The sequence below is a fragment of the Bufo gargarizans genome, chromosome 9 (genome assembly GCF_014858855.1).
Source record: "Bufo gargarizans isolate SCDJY-AF-19 chromosome 9, ASM1485885v1, whole genome shotgun sequence".
NCBI classification, from domain to species: domain Eukaryota; kingdom Metazoa; phylum Chordata; class Amphibia; order Anura; family Bufonidae; genus Bufo; species Bufo gargarizans.
In genome coordinates this window covers 154,773,093-154,785,396 of record NC_058088.1, presented here as the reverse complement: position 1 = coordinate 154,785,396, position 12,304 = coordinate 154,773,093, and the positions used below count along the sequence as shown (strand labels likewise).

The 12,304-nt window shown below is 44.1% G+C and overlaps 1 protein-coding gene across 1 annotated transcript in view; it reads right to left on the bottom strand.

The window, feature by feature from the left end:
- ASTN2 (astrotactin 2) overlaps positions 1-12,304 on the bottom strand; it is an 859,422-nt gene that overhangs the window by 180,960 nt on the left and 666,158 nt on the right. The window lies entirely within an intron of this gene.

Sequence of the window (12,304 nt, the reverse complement as noted above, 5' to 3'; positions counted from 1 at the left end):
AAATTCACTATTTCCAAAATTTTAATTTCTCTGCTTTTAAGACGGATAGTGATACTTCATAAAATAGTTATTACTTTACATTCAATATATGTCTACTTCATGTTGGCATCACCTTTTAAATGTCATTTTATTTTTTCAGAAAGTTAGAAGGCTTAGAAGTTTAGAAGCAAATTTGAAAAATGTAATTTTTTTTTCCAAAACCCACTTTTTTAAGGACCAGTTCAGTTATGGACAATTTTAGAAACTACACCCGTCAAGGTATTCAAAACTGATTTTACAAACCTTTTTAACACTTTAGGTGTTCCACAAGAATTAAAGCAAATTGGAGGGGAAATTTTAAAATTTCATTTTTTTGTTAAGATTTTCCATTGAAATCCAATTTTCCTGTGACACAGCAAGGGTTAACAGTCAAAGAAACCTCAATATTTATTACCCTGATTCTGCAGTTTACAAAAACACCCCATATGTTGTTGTAACCTGCAGTATGGGCGCATGGAAGGGTGCAGAGGGAAAGAAGCGTTGTATGGTTTAGGGTCCATTCACACATCCGTGTGTGTTTTGCGGACAAGAATAGGACATGTTCTATTTTTTTCAGAATCGGAATTGCGGACCCGGAAGGGCGGATCCGCAATTCCGGATCGAGGCCGCACATAGAATTAAAAGGGTCCGCAATTCCGTTCCGCAAAATGCGAAATGGAATTGCGTATGTGTGAATGGAGCCTAACGGAGGGCAGATTTTGCTGGTATTGTTTTCAGATGCCATGTCACATTTGAAGAGACCCTAAGGTACCCCTAGAAAGAAAACCCCAAAAAGTGACCCCATTTTGGAAACTACAATCCTCAAGGAATAAATCTAGGGGTGACGTGAATGCTTTGACCCAACAAGCATTTCATAAAATTTTGAAACACATGGCTGTAAAAATGAAAAATGTACTTTTATTTCCAATATATAGTTGCTTTAGCCCCAAACTCTTCATTTTCACAAAGGGTAACAGGAGAAAATGCACCCCAAAAAATTTTATGCATTTTTTCCAGAATACGGGAACACAATATATGTGGTCATAAACCGCTGTTTGGGGACACGGCAGCACTCAGAAGGGAAGGAGCTGCATCTGGATTTTCTAAGAAGTAATTTGCTGAAATTAGTTTAGGGCCCATAACATTTTAATTTTTTCACCAATGTAGCTGTGTGAGGGCTTGTTTTTTGCGGGACGGGCTGTAGTTTTTATTGGTATCCTTTCTGTTTACATGTCTTTTTGATAACTTTTTATACCATTTTTGGTTGAGGTGAAGTGGGCAAAAATGGCAATTCTGTCAGTGTTATTTTTTTTTTTATGGGGTTCCTCTTGTGGCAAATATTGTATGATTATTTTATTCTGTGGGTTGATACCGTTATGGCGATACCAAATTTATATAGTTTCTTTATGTTTTACTACTTTTTCAGCATAAAATCCCTTTTGTGTTAATAGTAAATTATATTTTGCATCGCCATATACTAAAGTCCAAAACATTTTTATTTTTTCACCAATGTAGCTGTATGGGGGCTTGTTTTTTGCGGGACGAGCTGTAGTTTCTATTGGTATCATTTTGAGGTACATATGTCTTTTTGATCACTTATTATACCATTTTTTGTGGAGGTGAAGTGGGCAAAAATGGCAATTCTGTCACTTTTTATTATTTTTTATAGGGTTCCTCTTGTGGTAAATATTATACGAATATTTTATTCTGTGGGTTTTATTCATTACTACTTTTTCAGCATAAAATCCTTTTCGTGTTAAAAGAAAATGATATTTTGCAACGCCATATTCTAAAGTCCATAACACTTTTTATACTATTTTTTGTGGAGGTGAAGTGGGCAAAATGGTAAATCTATCAGTGTTTTTATTTTTATGGGGTTCCTCTTGTGGTAAATAATATATGATTATTTTATTCTGTGGGTTAATACGGTTATGGCGATACCAAATTTATATAGTTTCTTTTATGCAATACTACTTTTTCAGTATAAAGTCCTGTAGCTGTATGGGGGCTTGTTTTTGTGTGACGAGCTGTAGTTTCTATTGGTATCATTTTGGGATACATATGTCTTTTTGATCACATATAATTTTTTTGTGGAGGTGACAAAAACAGCAATTCCATCAATTTTTTCTACATTATTTTTTACGGTGTTCACCGTGTGGGATTAGTAATATGATACTTTGATAGATCAGGTCGTTATGGATGCGGCGATACCAATTATGTGTAGTTTTTCTATTTACTTAATTTTTTTAATGACATAAATTAAGGGATATGAGAAAAGACAATTATTATTTAATTTTTATTTATTACCGTATTTTCCAGCGTATAAGACGACTGGGCGTACAAAACGACCCCCAACTTTTCCATTTAAAATATAGGGTTTGGGCTATACTCACCATACCCCTGAATGCCCAGCCATCCCTGTCTTCAAGACGATCTTCTCTAGTCCAGGGAACTGACTGGGATCTGTGGATGACACTGTTATGAGGAGAGGGATCTGTAGATGGCATTTTTATGGGGAAGGGGATCAGTGGATGACACTGCTATGGGGGGATCTATGGATGACACTGTATAGCATCTTATGCTATATGTGTCATCCACAGATCCACCCCATGACAGTGTCATCCACAGATCCCCCTTCCCATAGCAGTGTCATCCACTGATCCCCCTCCCCATAACAATGCCATCCACAGATCCCCCCTAAAAAGTGCCATCCACAGATCCCCCTCCCCATAACAGTGTTATCCACAGATCCCACTCCCCATAACAGTGCCATCCACAGATCCCCCCATGACAGTGCCATCCACAGATCCCCCCTAAACAGTGCCATCCACAGATCCTCCCCTAAACAGTGCCATCCACAGATCCCCCTCTCCGACGCTCACAGGAGTACATTCATAAACTGTAATCTGGGGCCCTGTATATTCTAACCCCTAGGCAAGCGTCCTCGTCACAATGGGAATGTCTGGGGGTTATAATATACCATCAGATTTGAGTTTTCACGATCTCACTGAGATCGTAAAAACTCAGATCCGATGGTATATTCTAACCCCCAGGCAAGCGTCCCCGTCACCATGGGAACACCTGGGGGTTAGAATATACCATCGGATCTGAGTATACCCGGCGTATAAGAGGCCCCCCGACTTTTGAAAATAATTTCTAATGTTAGAAAGTCGTCTTATACGCCGGAAAATACGTTACTTTTTATTTATTTATTTATTAAGACTCATCTGGATCTTGAAGATCAAGTGGGCCTGATCACTATACAGTGCATTGCAATAGTCATTTATTGCAATGCACTGTATAGTCAGTGCTACACTTACACTAAGGCTGGTCAGACCCTCAGGGTCAGATCAGCCTTAGATACATGGCAGCCCGGACACCTTTGCAAGGCGTCCGGTTACAATGGTAACCATCAGGCCGCTGCCATCACAGCAGCAGCGGCCCAAAGGGAGAGAGAGGGAGCTCCCTCCTTCTGAACCCCATGGATGCCGCAGGCAGCTACTGACCGTGGCATCTATGGGGTTAAACGTCCGAGATCGGTGCCAGCACCAATTTCAGCCATTGCAGCAGAATGCTATCTATAAGTTACAGCTAACACTCTCTGCTAATGGCAGTGGCTCCTTTCCTGAGTCACTGCCATCACAGTGAAGCCGGCTACATGAGGCAATGGGGGCGTCTGGAGGCATATGGGGGGCATTATCAGTAAACGTAAAGGACTGAGCGTTTTTGCTTTTGACTCCCTACCTTCCCAGAGTCATACATTTTTGACTTTTCCTACCAAATAGCCTTATGAAGACTTATTTTTTGCGAGCTCCCTCCTTCTGAACCCCATGGATGCCACAGGCAGCTACTGACCGTGGCATCTATGGGGTTAAACGTCCGAGATCGGTGCCAGCACCAATTTCGGCAAGGCAGCAGAATGTTATCTGTAAGTTACAGCTAACACTCTCTGCTGATGGCAGTGGCTCCATTCCTGAGCCACTGCCATCACAGTGAAGCCGGCTACAGGGGGCAATAGGGGCGTTTGGAGGCATATGGGGGGCATTATCAGAGGCACTGGGGGCCACAGAAATGATTATCAGAGACACTAGGGGCACACAAGGGGTCTTACCCGATTTCAGGCTGCGAACTCCAGTGTGGACATTACAGCCTGAAACCGGCATTTTAACACTAAAGAGCTCCGATTGGTTAGCCTGCAGAGACTAACCAATCGGAGCGCTTGCCGGCAAGGCACCACTCTGATTGGTCCCTTGCTGGATTCCCTGGTGGGTCTGCTCTCGGGGAGAGTGGATATTCCGGGGCTGTGACACTTCATAGTGTCACAGCCCCGGTAAGCAGTTTGGACGTCACTGGACATCCAAATGCAGTAAGTCACTTGCAATTTGGACGTACAGTAACGTAAACGTAAAGGACTGAGCATTTTTGCTTTTGACTCCCTACCTTCCCAGAGTCATACATTTTTGATTTTTCCGACCAAATAGCCTTATGAAGCCTTGATGACCAAGATTTGTATTTTTTTATTGGTTAAATATTTTGATTTGGGGGAAAAGGGGGTGATTTGAACTTTTATATTTTTTTATATTTAATTATTTTTTTAAAATCAAATAACAATAACAAAAAAGGGAGCTCACTGGAATATAACTCAGCCTGCTATACCACCTAGCTTCTTTATATAGTTAATGATAAATGGCCGGTTTTAATTAAAAATGAATCCACATTTATTATTACCTAAAATACATGTATGTTACCTTACAATACTAATATAAACAACAACAAAAATCACATATAAGCAATAAATAAAGAGAAAAAATAAATCAATACAATGTATAAGATCGTGCAGTCACGGTCCCTCTGTAAGTATATCATGCGCAGCTCTCGCACTAATTAAAAATCAAATGTTCCACAGCAGAGTAGATGCGGTATTTTAATTATGCATGCTTTTTTATTGTAATGTCCTTGGCAGATTTCCAATTGCCACTTTTTAGACTGCTACTAGATATGATATGTAGTGGTATTCAACCAGTTAAATTATTACTGTTTGGGTCGGCGGCACCGTTATAATGCAAGGTGTTCCAGCAATACGTCCATATGTGGCTACCGACTCTTCATCAAGTACGTATTAATTATGGAGTGGTTGCGCCACCGCCGTCCGAATCATCCACCTGGTTGTATAGTTGATAAAGTATATTATTGGCTGCTTACCAGGTCAATCGTTGCCCGCAGTATATGATAGTACGTACGTGGTTGTATTGAGCTTCGGGATCTCTTGTGAAACACCTGTTAATTTTCTTACGTAGGTAATATACTTTACCAAACTACCGTCTGTATCAACTATACAACCGGGTGGATGATTTGGACAGCGGTGGCGCAACCACTCCATAATTAATACATACTTGATAAAAATACAATAAAAAAGCTTGCATAATTAAAATACCGCATCTACTCTGCTGTGGAACATTTGATTTTAATTAGTGCGAGAGCTCCGCATGATATACTTACAGGGGGACCGTGACTGCATGATCTTATACATTGTATTGATTCATTTTTTCTCTTTATTTATTGCTTATATCTGATGTATTTTTTGTTTATATTAGTATCGTAAGGTACCATACATGTATTTTAGGTGATAATAAATGTGGATTCGTTTTTAATTAAAACCAGTCATTTGTCATTAACTTTTTATTTAAAGGGAGTCTTTCACCTAATCTGAGCGTTTTAGACCGCTCAGATCAGGTTATAGACTCTTTAACCCTCATTACGATCATACCTTTCTCTTATGTGTCCCTCGCCCAGATAATGAAAATAACACTTTTTAAACTTATGCAAATTACCTTCTGAAGGTGCCCAGGGGCGGCGTTACTGGGCGATGTGCCCAGAAAAACACACCTCCAGCCGGCGGACGTCACGAGCGGCACGGCGGGCTGGGAACTGGCCCGCACCTGCGCACTGCTCTGCCCATTATGGGCAGATGAACAGCTTTTCATATTGCGCATGCGCCGGCCAACTAAAGACAGCCGGCCGGCGCATGCGCAATATGAAAAGCTGTTCATCTGCCCATAATGGGCAGAGCAGTGCGCAGGTGCGGGCCAGTTCCCAGCCCGCCGTCCTCTGGTGCCGCTCGTGACGTCCGCCGGCTGGAGGTGTGTTTTTCTGGGCACATCGCCCAGTAACGCCGCCCCTGGGCACCTTCAGAAGGTAATTTGCATAAGTTTAAAAAGTGTTATTTTCATTATCTGGGCGAGGGACACATAAGAGAAAGGTATGATCGTAATGAGGGTTAAAGAGTCTATAACCTGATCTGAGCGGTCTAAAACGCTCAGATTAGGTGACAGACTCCCTTTAAGTCACCCTAGGTGACTATAATTGGCCATCATTACGTTGCCCATTGTGTTCTGTGATGGCTATATACCCATCATTTAACACTTCATTTTCAATATAACAATACAGTGCTGCCACCTAGTGGCCGGTATTGGTATATTCCACTAATAGCTGTCGATGCCTACTTGAGGCTTCAGGCTTTTAGAGCGGTGTAACAGGTTCCCCAATCTCAGCCGGGGGAATGCCATTACAGAAGCGCGTGGCTCCCGCTTCCAGACTGTTCAGATGCCGTGATCACATTTGATCCTGGCATCTGAGGGGTAAAATGAATGCGATCAGCCTTATGGCTGATTGCATACTTGTTTTGCGGGTCTCTGTTGTTCAAAACACGCAACTTCTGTACATATACGGTGGAGGTCGCAAAGGGGTTAAACGGAGGCCTCCAGACATGGCATCTGTCATTAAAGAGTTCCATTGTAAAACAAAAGGGATCCGTTAATGTAGACTTTTTGTCGGACTCCACTACAATTTTGCATTCTTTTTTCCCAATGTATATTTTTAAAGTCAGACAAAAACTTAAAGGGAACCTGTCACCGGGATTTGGTGCATAGAGCTGAGGTCATGGGTTGCTAGATGGCCGCTAGCACATCCGCAATACCCATAGCTCTGTGTGCTTTTATTGTGTCAAAAAACCAATTTGATACATATGCAAATTAATCTGAGATGAGTCCTGTCCTTGAGATGAGTCAGGGACAGGACTCATCTCAGGGTAATTTGCATATGTATCAAATCGGTTTTTTGACACAATAAAAGCACACAGAGCTATGGGGACTGGATATTGCGGATGTGCTAGCGGCCATCTAGCAACCCATGTCCTCAGCTCTATACACAAAATCCCGGTGACAGGTTCCCTTTAAAGTGACTGGACCATAAATGATTTTTTCTTTTCACCTTTTTGAAATTTACACCTTAATATGATATTTCATATTGCCATCACTGTGTTTGCCACCATGACCTAAGTGACATCTAAGTGTTTGTTCTTGGTAAATGACAAACTGCATTTTCTACAACTTTTCTGTGTCCATACTCTACAAACGTTTATATGGGTTTTCCAAGATCTCTTTTACTGATGACCCATCCTCAGGCTGTATATAGGATGAAGTAACAGGAACTGTTGTGCACTGCTCTTCCTTGCCCTCAAGGTTAGAGTAAGGCCTCATGCACACAGCCGTTGTACGGCCATTCCGTGCATTGGGGACCGCAATTGCGGTCCACAATGCATGGGCAACATCCGTGCAGCGGGCCGGACCCATTCAACTTGAATGGGTCCGTGGTCTGTCCGCGCCGCAAAAAATAGGACGTCATTTTTATTTGCGGTGCGGAACAACGGAAAGAAGCACCACAGAAGCACTCCGTAGTGCTTCCGGTGTTCCGTTCCGTATCTCCGGAATTGTGGACCCATTCAAATTAATGGGTCCGCAACTATGATGCGGGGTGCACACGGCCGGCAGCCGTAGATTGCCAACCAGACGTTTGCGGGCCACAATACGGCCACGGCCGCCCAACAGCCGTGTGCATGAGGCCTAACATGGAGACTTCAGTCACTTCACAAGTTGCATGGCCAACGATCACAATGTAACAACCGGATGTTGAAGCGGGGACACCTGGGACCTGCAGAGCCTGCGGGTCAGCGATGGAGCTGAAGCCCAGCGACAGGGATCGGGCAAGCATCATCACCACCGTGGCTCGGGCCACACTGTGGGGTCTGTACAACAGTCAAAAAGGTGAACTGCCCATTGAAGCCAGTTATTGGCTGAGTAGTCACCTCCTGACATTTCATGTGTGTCCGAAAATGGGGATCGGAATAAAGTTAACATAGAACCAGTAGTGGGGGACTGGTGGAAGGGGTATCAATCAGGGGCACAGTTACTGGTGACGAGGCTGCTTAGGGGCCTAAACTCAGGAGGAGGACTAAAAGATTGTATTGTGAGGGCCCCATCAACAGTAATATACAATGATATGATATACAGAGACACTGGAGGAAATGGACATAGCGGCTGCCGGGCCTCATCTAAGAGAACGGTCCTTACTAGAGACAGGAGGGGGGTTGCAAAGACATTGCAGGGGGGGGGGGGGGGGGGGGGTATTAAAAAAATTGCTGTGGTCCCCAGTCATATCTAATATCAATTGCTTTCTGAGCACTCTGCTAAAAAATTCCGCTCCTCTGGACAACCCCTTCAAATTCCATTACTGAACAGAAACATCAATCTAAAGAATACAATTGTTGAGGTTCCCTTGGGGACCTAAAAAAAACTAAAAGTGTTTACAAATATAAAAAGAAAAGAAAAAAATATATATATAAAAATCACCTTAGGGTACTTTCACACTTGCGTTGTGTGATTCCGGCAGGCAGTTCCGTTGCCTGAACTGACTGCCTGCATTTTTCTGACAGATCAGGATCCTAATCAGTCTGAAAAATCCATTGCAATACTGGATCTGTTTTTCCGGTGTCATCAGGCAAAATGGATCAAGTATTTTTTTTTTTTCTCATTTTTAAAGGTCTGCGCAGATCCGGCATTCCGGTATTTTGAATGCCGAATCCGGCACTAATACATTCCTATGGAAAAAAATGCCGGATCTGGCATTCAGGCAAGTCTTTTTACGCCGGAGTTAAAACCGTAGCATGTTACGGTTTTCTCTTTTGCCTGATCAGTCAAAATGACTGAACTGAAGACATCCTGATGCATCCTGAACGGATTACTCTCCACTCAGAATGCATGGGGATATGCCTGATCAGTTCTTTTCCGGTATTGAGCCCCTGTGACGGAACTCTATGCCGGAAAAGAAAAACGCTAGTAGCCTAATAAATAATAATAAAAAAAAAAAAACATTATAGGCATCCAGAAACGCCCGTACTATTAATATATGAAATTATTTATTCCATACAGCAAATTGCATAACAGGTAAAAAAAAAAAAATGGCAGATTATTTTTTTTTTCACTGATTCATCCTCCACCCCCCACAAAAACTAAATAACAAGTGATCACAAAACCGTACACACCCCAAAATGTTATCAATAAAAACTGCAGGCCATTCCCTCACACAGCCCCATAGCTGTAACCATACAAAACTTATGGGGGTCAGAATATAGCGAAGAAAAGAAAAAAAAAAGTATTTTCCAAAGGTTAAAAACGTAAAATACAAGAAAAACTATATAAATGTGGTATTGCTGTAACTGCGCTGACCCGGAGAATGAAGGGAAAAGATCAGTTAAAGGGAATCTGTCACCTCCCACAGCCCGGCAAACGGTTCTGCCCCCTCCCCACTTTCACACTTGCAGCAGAGGATTCCGGCAGGCGGTTCCCTCGCCAGAACTGCCTGCCAGATCCGGCAATCCGGACGCAAACGGATGCATTTGTGAGATGGATGCGGATCCGTCTCACAAATGCATTCCAATACCGGATCCGTCTTTCTGGTTGTCATCCGGAGAAACGGATCCAGTATTTATTTATTTCTCATTTTTAAAGGTCTGCGCATGCGGCATTAATGCATTTTAATGTAAATTAATGGCGGATCCGGCATTCCGGTAAGTGTTCAGGATTTTTGGCCGGAGAGAAAACTGCAGCATGCTGCGGTATTTTCTCCATCCAAAAAATGTAAGAGGGACTGCTTCTAGGATGGAACTCAATGCCGGAAAAGAATAACGCTACCCCATAGGGAACGCCATGAACAAAACCCATAAACCTCTGGCAGAAGTATTTTTTTCCAATTCCACCCCATTTGGAATTTATTTCCAGCTTTCCAGGGCATCATATGAAATTGTAAATGGTGCCATTAGGAAGTACAACTTGCCCCGCAAAAACCAAGCCCTCATACAGAACAATAAAAAGTTATGCCGGTTAGTGAAAAATGAAGATGCAAAAATGGAATGACGGATCTGTAGCTGACATTGCATTTTCACGGTGACAGGTTCCCTTTAAAGGCATCTGTCAGCAGATTTGTCCCTATGACACTGTCAGGTCATTTGCACATTCTCAGAAATGCCGACACATACGGACATGGCACCAACACAGATGCCGTCAGCTGCCAAGTGCACTGCCCTAGGTACAAATCTGCTGACAGATGCCCTTTAAAGGGGTTCTCCAGGTATCATGTAAAATACAAGCACTCCTCAGACCTATGGAAGAATGTTGGTTTGCTAATACTTCCCCTTCCCCCCCTCCACCGATGCCGCCAGGCTGTGAGCTCTTCTTTTCCTGTTCACCAGGATTTACTATTGGGCAGCTGAACAGGAATAGAAGCGTACACAGGCGGCTGGGACCCAAGAGCCTGTATGAGCGCAGATCGTATCATTTCATAAGGCCCCCTGCACACGAACGTGTGCTTCCCGTTGCCGTATTGCGGATTCGCATTACACGGGAGCCGTTGCGTGGGCATTCCGCATAACGGAACGGGTCTGCAAATCCAGAGATGCGGAACGGAAGCATGGAACGGAACCCTACGCACTGCGGAGTGCTTCCGTGGGGTTTCGTCCCGTACTTCTGTTCCGCAAAAAGATAGAACATGTCCTATCTTTTTGCGATCCGCTGCGGCTGCCCCACGGACTGTGTTCGTGCATTGCGGCCTGCAAAATCGACCACGGGGTGCACACGTTCGTGTGCAGGGGGCCTAAGGCTCAGGACTCGTTTAAAAGGGAACCTGTCACCTGGATTTTGTGTATAGAGCTGAGGACATGGGTTGCTAGATGGCCGCTAGCACATCCGCAATACCCAGTCCCCATAGCTCTGTGTGCTTTTATTGTGTCAAATAAACGATTTATATATATGTAAATGAACCTTAGATGAGTCCTGTCTCCTCCATGCTTGAGAGATGAGTCCAGCGTTCTCTGACGCTGGGTTCAGACCTGAGCGTTCGCGATGGAGCGCTCTGTATGCGCGATTGTATGGGCGTTTGCAATCGCGCATACAGAGACAAGCGAACGCCCATTGTCGCGCGTTCCCGCTGAAGTCTAACGCTGGGTTCACACCTGAGCGTTTTACAGCGCGTTCAAACGCGCTGTAAAACGCTCAAGACATGAAAACCAATGCTTCCCTATGGGAATGGTTCACACCTGGGCGTTTTACAGCACGTACGAACGCGCTGTAAAACGCCCGACGCTCAAACAAGTACTTGAGCTTCTTTGGGGCGTTTTGACGCGCGTTTGTGGCCATAGGACACTGCAGTCAATGACACAAACGCGCGTCAAACGCGCGTTTACTATTACAAAAAACGCGCATAAAAACGTGCGACAAAAACGCGCGTTTGAGAAACGCTCAGGTGTGAACCCAGCGTTAAGGTGTTTTACAGCGTGATCGTACGCGCTGAAAAACGCTCAGATGAGAACCATTCCCATGGGGAATCATTGGTTCTTGCCTGTTGAGCGTTTTACAGCGCATAGGAACGCGCTGTAAAACGCTCAGGTCTGAACCCAGCGTGACTCTGAGCCCAGCCACGCCCACTGTGAAGGAGCCCGGCCACGCCCACTGTGAAGGAGCCCGGCCACGCCCACTGTGAAGGAGCCCAGCACCGCCCCGCATCCTCCGAATCTCCTCCTTGCTCCCCGACGTCACAAAGCTATAGTGCCGCAATCTCGCGATGCACAAGCTAGCGCATGCACAGTTCGTTCCGAGGCTGATGCAAGCACAGGGAAGGAACAATATGCTGACACTGCGCATGCGCTAGCTCGCGCATCGCGAGATTGCGGCGCTCTAGCATTGTGACGTCGGGGAGCAAGGAGGAGATTTGGAGGATGCGGGCGGTGCTGGGCTCAGAGTCAGAGAACACTGGACTCACCTCTCAAGCATGGAGGAGACAGGACTCATCTAAGGTTCATTTACATATATATAAATCGTTTTTTTACACAATAAAGGCACACAGAGCTATGGGGCCTGGGTATTGCGGATGTGCTAGCGGCCATCTAGTAACCCAT